General features: G+C 45.3%; 1 pseudogene; it reads left to right on the forward strand.

Annotated features, from left to right (window-relative positions):
• The first annotated feature begins 3781 nt into the window (after positions 1-3781).
• LOC144140071 (uncharacterized) lies at positions 3782-9442 on the forward strand (annotated as a pseudogene).
• The last annotated feature ends 398 nt before the right edge of the window (positions 9443-9840 follow it).

Raw genomic sequence — 9840 nt, forward strand, 5'->3', positions numbered from 1 at the left:
CTATGCTCTGACAAGCATACTGGGTATTGATGCACTGCAGCTAAAGACAAATAAAATTCCAATTCTCAATAGTGGCTGGCTATTGCAACACTGAAAACCCTCACTTATTTGCAAGTGCTATATATGTAGCAGCTCCCACTTTTTTTACCGTTCTCTCTCGCTAACGAATATTAAGAACATCTGTGCAGAGATTCCTTAAATTCATGCTTACACTCAAATATTTTACTTTCGAAGCATCACTGCAAAGAAGACACCTGCCCCCTTCAAAAATTCTCTGTCTTCAAGTCTCTTAGCCTTCTATTTCCACATTTGTACCTCGGCATGTGCTTGCCGCAGCTCGGACAATTAGCAACAATATTCATCGTCGCTCGATGAGCTTATCGTTTTCCACCGGGACTTCTTTGTGTTATGAAAGTCAAAACATTCAACATTACATGCAGTTTCCTGTTGCAGGCACATGCAACGATTTACTCACTTCAATGTGGCGGGTCAAGTTCTTCGACAATTCGTTCTGAGCCCTGTCATGAGCGCGCTTCAGGTGCTTCTTGATGATACGGCTTTATCCAGCAGTTTTTCCATCACGTATCGTCTTCTATAATGCCTGGTTCAAAAACAGCCGCAACAATCATTTCGTATGTAACTCAATGTGCACATTTATCAACACTAAGAACTCGCCCTAAAGTGTTCGCCACACTACCGGTTTTTCTTTTTTTTTTTTCACTGCCGTTCGCCATCATCCGAGCTCACCTCATCGTGATTTGTAGTTTTTGGGAAGGCAACTCTCTTTGAGGCTCGTTTTTTCGAGTTCTTCCTGGGTTTCTAGAGAAAAAAAGCAAAAGGTACCCTGATTAAAAATAGGTTAATCCAGCATAGCCTATTTATTTTGGTAACTACGAAATGGCAGCCTATAAATTTAAAGAAAAACTGCAGAACTTGCCCTAATTACCCCAAGTTGGTCAACCATGGAACGCTAAGCACTGCTAGAGTTCTGCCCAGACGGTACGCTGGCAATGGTTAAAGTTCGATCCAAGCGGAAGGCAAAATCAAAACCAGCCGATTAGACGCCATTTCTTGTCCTGTAATTTGGTGTAGTGGTTACGCCGCTGCTTACGGACGCTGTACACGCGGGTACTATTCTCCCCAGCCTCTTTTTTTTGTGGCCGAGGCTAGCGTTTTGTAGCTAGCTACACTTCACGCCCACTTCACAATATTTCAGCGAGAGCAGCCGGTCTTGATATTCACTCAACCGGACGAACCACTACCGCTCACTGAAGCCAAGGCCGACGTAGCCACCGCTAGGCACGCCCGATCTCCAGTAATTACTGACAGTGAATATTTAATTACCACTGATTGGATATCCTTTGAGCGAAATGGGTTTGGCCCATTGGGTAAAAATTAAGACCAACTGCTCTCGCTGAAATACTGTGAAGCGGGCGTGGGGTAGAGGTTTGGAGTTCCGTATGGTTGAGAGTTAGTCCGATCATCTGTAGGAATTAACAGTGATTCTGGCTAGTCAGTGAACGGAAGCGGTTTGGCTCGCCGGATAAAAATCCCGAAACACTGCTCTCAACTCGAGTTGTTTCCTCTGGATGAAACTTTGGTGACACTTGACATTCCGCCTACAGAAAATTTTAGCACTTCTTGTGGCTCTGTCTAGACACAGCCTTTTGGCAAATATATGTTAGTCCATGTGTGACCGAGTTTAAATTCCGGAAGCCCACGGCACGGATAATCTTTCCGGTTGTACTCACTAGCAATCAAAATTTTCATGTGCTTCACAGGCACTTTAAAACTGAGTTAAAAAGCTTTTTTACTGCACGAGGGGATACGCTGCAGTTAGCCGGGCCGCTTTATCGCTTAAGGCTGCAGATTACTAAAAAAAGGGCTAACACCTTTGCATATTTATAATATCTAACCTTACAAATACAACTGAGTTATAAGGATAATTAAGTTACCGGCGAGCAGGAACACATGGGCATCGTAGGAACCCGTGTTTTCCCCATTCCCTTTGGTGTCCTCGTAGTATACGCTGTACGAGGTCGTGCGGTCGTAGCCCTCAACATCGATTGCCGGCACAGCATGTGGTGTACGTTTGTTATTGGGATCGTGGAGAAATCTCACGAGCGCAAACATCTACTCACACCCACAAGCACGTGCACAGCACAAGCCACAGGGCCAGAATACCGCGTGCTGATGTGCAAATAACCAGCTCAGCTCCTCAATAGAGCGACGGTCAAATAAAGCTCAATTTTCAAAATACCGACGCAAAAATGGGAGAATCAGTGTAAATAAAAATATTTTTAATAAAAATTATATAAAAAACAACCCTGGATAACGAAAAAGCGTCTTGTTGTAATTTCTACTCAGTTTATCACTTCAGGTTCTATTGCCTTGGCTCCTGTCGGCTACTGGCCGTAGTTAATTCTACGTGTTTGTGTTGATATCGGCCCATATTCGCGTCTCTTTCGTTACAATGTGCATTTAAAATAATGACAATGCGTCCTCGGAAGCGCTACCTCGACCCTGGATTCCGTACACCACGAGAAGAAAGCTGCTGCAAGAGATCTCACATAGCAAAAATGCAGTGCCTACCAAATGCCCAGTGCTTCTGCGAGCGCAGTTGACGCAGATACACCACTGTTGCTGCTACGGCCTGATGACTTCCACATTGATGATAATGGACTTTCTGAGCCTGCACATCTTCAGAAAGACTTCTTCGAATGCTGGTTGGCAATCAGAGGATGATGCTGAGTTAGGTCCTAGTGACCTGTTTCCGTTGACTGTAAGCTTCGTGATACAACAGAGCCTGTCCTGGAGCGCGACGGAAGACCTTCAAAAACTGATCTTCTATGTTCTACAATGATTTTCATGTGCCGGCAACCAAATACTTATTCAAGAAAAAGACTGGTGTTGCTTGGGGAACGACAATGTTTCAATTCTGCTGTGATGACTGCATGCAAGTAGTAGCGGAAACATCGGGCTCGCTTGCCGACCGATATGCCGTCCACGCCAAATGTCCTGGCTGCGGCATAATGTGTGACGGTGGCCAACGACGTGTCTAGAGCCCTCAGCGATCGCCTGAGAGACACAAATAGTAGACCTGGCACCAGCACGGTATTGTCGGACATTACCGATGGGTCAGTGTACACGGCAGTGTGTCAGAAGTTGAACTCTCACGACTTAACTCTGACCATCAACGCTGATGATAGCCCACTCTTCAAATCATCGAAGTACTCAATTTGGTGTGTTCAAATCATGATAAATGAGCTGCCTGGACATCTCCGCCACAAAAATGTCATGGTTTCCATGTTATGGTATGGCCAAACCCATCCGCATATAACTGTTGCTCAGCAGCTTTGTGGAACAGATGGAGGACCTATCAGCTGAAGGAATCACCTGGAATGCTGGCACAAACTGTCCAGTCAAAGGTACGCAAGCTTCTACATGGTGCACTTTAATTTGAAACAAAAATATTTATTAATCGTGCTTAAGCGTTTTCTCAGTCGCATTCTCATCCAACATACATTGCATGCAGTGTTAAGATGTCACTGCTGTACATAATTAGTGCACAGCTGAGAAGTACAGGGTTAATGCTAACGAAAGTACTTGCGCAAGTACTGTCATTAGCATTACCCGTATCATAAAATACCTTACAAAAGGTAAGTATCCCTTTCACGTTGAGCATATATTAAATGTAAACTTCAAGATTTCCAAAAGAGGTCGTCTTTCAGTACTATTTCGCATTGAAGACTTCTAGTGTACCAGCATTTCTTGCATGATCATGTCAATCTACAGTGGAGTGAGTTTACGCAACTATTTCTTACATTTTCTAAATGCTTTGTTTCTACTGCAGATTTACTGCCTCAGCTGCTGTGCAGATTCCCCGGCCAAAGCCATCATGCAGAACATGTACCAATTCAATGGGCACTATGGCTGTGGGTGGTACCTCCATCCTGGAGAGGTGATTGATGGTATGAGCCTTTTCAAGAAGATTTAAAAAGCTGTAAATAGTATTTTTGCCACGTATATATATCGCTGCTACATTTGAGCACAAAAGCTAACAAAGTAAGTTTTAAGAGGGTTTTGAGGTTCTTAAAAGCGAACTTCAGTATGAAGGGAAGCAAGCATCACAGCAGTTTAAACCCCATAAACTTGTGCATGCACACATAAAATTTAACACCACCAGTTCCAGAAGCCATACCTTTTAAGGCTCCTGACAACAATAGTGCGTTTGTTTAGTGAGCCACTGCACCTGTGCTTCTGCACAGTTATTAGAACCATGACATGCTTAGTATGTGACAAATGTGTTAAGATTTTTGGTATTCTACTTCATAATCGTCAATAACTTGTCCCTGGTGTTAAGTGCTGTGAGTGAACAGTGAAGTTCTGTACAAGAGTTTGATGACTTTGCTGCCAATGTTGGAGTTTAATTTTTGCACTTCTTCATAGGGACTGTGAAGTACACTGTTTGCGACCCTGTACCTTAAAAAGACACAGATGTAGCACTGGCGCAGATGATTGAAGCAGCTACTGGCAAGCCTGTCCTGGGAGTGAAGGGACCAGCACCATTGATGAACCTTGATCATTTCGATGTGGTATGGCTATTTACCCTAGACTACATGCACTCTGTGTTGTTGGCACGACACGTCAGCTCTTGGATCTATGGCTAACCAGTGTGGGAAAGCCATTTTATATTGGCTGTAAAGATTTGCTCAGACAACTCGACAAAAGGCTATGTAGCATCAAGCCGCCGTCATGTTTGCATTGGCTGCAGCAATCACTTTCTGTGCGAAAGTATTGGAAAGCCAATGTGGAATCAGTGGCTTCTATGCTTGTCGTTGCCGTGTTTACACGGAATCTTAAAGCCACTATATCTGGAGAACTTTGCTTTGCTGGCAAGAGAAATAACTCTTTTGCTCCAAGACAGTGACAGAGGAGGATGTTTCTGAGAGCAACTATTACATGCTCCAATTTGCCCTTGACATCGTGACTCCCCATAAGAAAGTGGCAATGACCTCTAATGTTCACCACCTCCTTCACCTGCCCAAGAGTGTGCTCCATCCCGGTCCCCTCTGGGCCCACCTGTTTTGCTTTTGAGTCAAACATTGGTCAGGTGAAAGACCTGGTGACATCGGCAAAAGGCGTTCCAATGCAGATTATGGAGCGCCTCACTCTGTGCAGCTCCTTTGCTGACCTTAAAGCAGAGGCTTGCCTCCCAACACAAGCATTTCTAGGTGGAGGCAGTGTCCCGAACCAAAAGGCTGCCCAGGCAGCACAGCAAGTCCGATTCTTGACCCGGCAACCTACGGCTGTTCTCCGGAATGCTCGGCCATCGGTAACAAACTGGCCAGCGTTGAACATTAGATAAACGGTTTGAATACGACCACCATCCTCTGCGCACGGTTTCGGCAGCCAATGTTCTTAAGTTGGCCAGCTTTCGCTCGTCAACCGTCAATATGGTTTCCCCACGGCGAAAGTTACTCAGAAGTTATCTGGCCGATTAACCACCGGCGATGAACGGCACTTGCTCCAGCAACGTTCAATCAAAAGACAGGCGGCAGGTTCCTTGCCGCCGAGTACTCGCTTGTTGCTTGAAAGCGGGTTTCCAAAAGAATATCAGCTTGTTCACGGCCACCAGGCGACCGCTTTGTTTCCGCTTGCAGGGGAACACATGATGAATGGCTGTTGTCCAGTTCTAGAGTACTCGTGTTTCCTAGGCAGCCGTTGTTCAAAAGTTGTTTTGGAAACGTACGTTATCAGGTCCGCTTATGAATCTGCACGCTCTTGCTCTTGGAAAGCTGAACGGCTGACGTCTGTCGCAGGTCTAGCACCACCCGTGCCCAATCACCGGAATTCCGAAGGTCATGCGTGGACACCCGCCCAACCACCGAACAGCGTGCTAATATACATGTGCACTCATGGACAAATGAACGAGGACACAAAAATATTACCCGAATACGCTAAATCAAAGATAATGGATAGTGAAGACAAAATAATGGCTTGCTAGTGGTATATTTGGAAAGGCACATTTTCAGTCTTGTGTTCACATGTGTTCGCGCTTTGTGGATATCCTGCTTGCCACTTTGGAAACACGTGAGGCTAAGGATAAGCTGAAATGCTGCTGCAAACGATCGACAAATGGCGGCGTTTTCCAGTGCCCGGACAAAGAAAGTTCGGTAAGTTCATTTTTGCTGATCATTTTCTTGCGCGACTAATGTTCGGTGCAGAAACGTGTTACGGCTGGATTCCCCGCTTCCGCTTCAGTCTCACGGTGTGGTTCGCGGAAGCTAAATTCAATTTACTGATGCTGACGACGCTCGATATGCATAGCGTTTCTGATGGGCAGGTGGTAGGCGCAGCGGAGGGGGTTAGGAAGTCTGAAATAATTGCCGGTGCTCTTGATGACATCGTGAGGAATGGAGGTGTTTTGTACGGTATGCAGGTTTTTATCGCACGAGCTCTGTTTTACAGGGTGATCAAAGTTAAGTGGACATGTTTTTTTTTAAATAGGCGCTTATATTTAGGCAAAGCACACTTCTGCAGTGATGTTATGCTCCCAGAGGAACACACAAGTAGGAGGTAAGTATTGATGTAGGTGGTTAGTAACTAAAATTGATTAATTACCTTTTTTATGGCTGCAGTAACCAGGCATGATTGTATTGGAAAGTTATACGCAATCGTGTTTCTACGCAGTTTCAATTGGCAGAATTCTTCTAGCGCATCTGGTGTCCGAGATATGAAACGGCGAAGTTTAATTGCCGTTCGCATGATTACGCATGCTAGAAGTCAAGACCAGCGCACAGCTCCTCCCTTTTGTTCTGCTTTTCGATAGCGGTTCCGAGTACAGAAGATTGCAATACCGCCAACCAAGAATGAATGGGTGCCAGTTATCACTTTTTCCTGGGCCTCCGCCCCTTTGTCGAACTAAACACCGTACACAGCAGGTACGTCACAGAAGGGAAGAGTTTTGCGCCGTTGCAGACTGTCTTGCATGCGTAACCATGCAAACGGCAATTAAACTTCGCCGTTTGATATCTCGGACTACGCATGCACCAGAAGAATTTTACCAATTGAAACTGCCTAGAAAGATGATTGCGTCTAACTTCCCAATATGTCTGGTTACTGTAGCCACTAAAAAGTTAATTAAGTTAATTTTAGTTAATTAAGCCTCAGAAATCAATATTTATCTCCTATTTATGTGTCCCCCTGGGCGCATAACCTTACTGTAGAGGTCGCCTTCGCGTAAATCTAAGCGCCTATTTTTTTAAAAACCTGTCGGATGGGCGGTTTCACCGCACTATCGTGTGACTTCGATAGCTGGGCCACTTTGAACAAGGCGAAATACAATATGCGACTGCTCAACTTTTCGGAGCTAAAACTTCCCTTGAGAAAAAAGAAAACACGGGAATAGTTTGAACATCTGAGCTCTGCAATAAAAGTGTTTTCCCATTTTCATTTTTATCTGATTTCTGGCTGAAAACCTTTCCTAATGCTTTCTCGGGTTCTGTTTCTTTGGAAACTATTTCTTTTCTTTTACCAATTTGTAGTTCAGGAGCAACTCGGCTCAACGCGCGAACGTTGTGCGCTCTCACCTTGAGTGGGGCGCGGCTCACGGTGTTCTCTTTGGGGGCCTTCGCTATATCACAGGCCGTAGAGTTTTTTTTCTTTTCTGCGCAACATGGAGGGTTCTATTTCCCGTCTGGTGCCACAAAAAAACAGGCATCGCTGCCTAGTCACAAGCGCGTGCTCAGTCTGGTAGTGCGTTTTCACCGTAATGAACGTTTGTTGTCGAGTGATCTCGTTGAACGGGAACTATTTAGTCGGTCACTGAAACTCCTTGCGCACTCCAAACACAACAGAACCCCCAAAACTCTACGTACAGGTTCACTCTTGGACGAGGTTGCTACACAGCGCCGACGAACAGGGCATAAGCCGCGAAGTTGACCAGCGGCAGGAAATAGGACAGCCATGGCCGTATTGACGTTGTTTAGGCCATGCCATGGGTGCATAATGAGCAAAATTGAAGAGAGTGCGGTTCGTTTTTCGGCGTCTTTCACAGTGGTTTGCGCGCCCACCGCTTCACGTGCACGTGTAATATTTGGCTCAAGTATTCCTGGCAGTGTAATCTAAACGTCGTGCAGGTGTACTTCCACTGCTCCAAGAGAGTTGTAGGGTCCCTTTCAAGCAAGATACATTGCACATTAGCAGTGTACATATCTGTAGGTGCCTCGAACTGCGTTTCTTAGTTTGGTGACAGTGAGAGGTGTGCAGAGCTGTATTTTGTTCTTTTTTTCTTTTTGTTTTGTGCTGCAGGTGTTCCTGAGCATGGCAGCTGTGGTTTCCATTGGAACTTTGTCCATGACCACAGTAGCGGTGCATCAAATGGAAGCACCATCACTGTGGAGCAGCAATTGAGAAAATAAATCCACCACATTTTGTGATCAAGAGTCTTTGTCAGTTGCCGAATTTAATTGCTTACTTAAAAGCACGAATGATTGCTGTTACGAGGTTATAAATTCTGCACTTGGCTGCAGAAACAGCTCGACTATACCCATTCTAGGGCTGGATGAAAGCTGCAGCACCACAATTAATATGCCTCCTGCAGTGGAACGGCCGGACTAGTATGTTGCATGGCTAAAGTTTAACCATGCCTGAGCGGCTCTGGTTCAATAGCTGGACCCCAAGCAAGGATGAATAGCCGTCGTCTGTAAAAGTTGAACGGCCGTGGGTTCTTAAAGGTTGAATGGCCACCGGCCAATAAAAAAAAGGCAAGACGACGGCAAAGTCTGGCGGCCGAAGGGCGGTTGTAGGCCCCTTGGCGATGCTTTGGTCAAAGGTGATCAGCTGTTCAGCTTACACCAAGGAACTTTCAGCACACGGCCAAGGCCCACTTTTGAGTACGGGCTTTACACTCTGATGGAGCAACGGCCGAGCAGAAATTACCCGGCCAGAGATGGACAGCTCATTCTTAGCCGTACATGCTTGTACTGCTTGGGTGTTGCGTCTCTTGGCAAGCCACGGACCGTGTCACCACCCATTTTGCATATCGCTCAAAGCCAGATTGGTGACATCATCAGTGGGCCAGTTTTGGAGTGACAGGCATTCAGTGCACCACATTTTGCTTCCCAGCGAGCAGTATGGAAGACCAAAGAAGACCGACAGCACAGCTGCAATGTTGCCCTCTGATGTGTGCTTTAGAGCAGATCACATACTCTCATTTAAAGATCTAGTTGGAAATGAAACGGTCTTTGCTGTTTCCCTTAAATTTTCGGCTGCACACAGACACAGGATTGCCTACATTATGAAAGTGCGGCAGGGGCCTTCCAATCACAGAGTTCTCATTGACCTAGCTCACGGCATCATGCCCTGTATATACATGAAGGTTGAAAGAAAGGTCTACTTTGTTCTTCTAGCTGGGAAAGCCATCTGTAAGAGTCAATAATATATGCTATTTTTTCTAGCCCTAAATTTCATTCCTACATTTCAATGCTGCCTACGTATGTGCTACAAGGTATGACCAACGCATAATGCACATCAGCCAGGAATGCTTTATACATAGCGTATATCACTGCTGTTTATTGGCAATATTTCTTTCCATTATGCTTCAGTTTCTGCGGTGAGAAAAGTTGTTTGCAATGTCCCGGCCATGCAGTTTATGTGCACAGTGTATGTCATTGTGTTTGCAGAAATATTTTGTTCACTATATTCTGTTGTATCTGCACTGTAGGAAGTTGTTTACAATATACCAGCTATGCAGGCTGTGTACATAGTGTATGTAATTGTGCTATTTATAGAAATCACTTGTTTCCTGCGTTCTGTTGTGTCTACACTCGAAGAAGT

This window comes from Haemaphysalis longicornis, unplaced genomic scaffold (assembly GCF_048455015.1).
Source record: "Haemaphysalis longicornis isolate Haplotype H1 unplaced genomic scaffold, Haemaphysalis longicornis Haplotype H1 scaffold_5, whole genome shotgun sequence".
In the NCBI taxonomy this organism is placed as follows: domain Eukaryota; kingdom Metazoa; phylum Arthropoda; class Arachnida; order Ixodida; family Ixodidae; genus Haemaphysalis; species Haemaphysalis longicornis.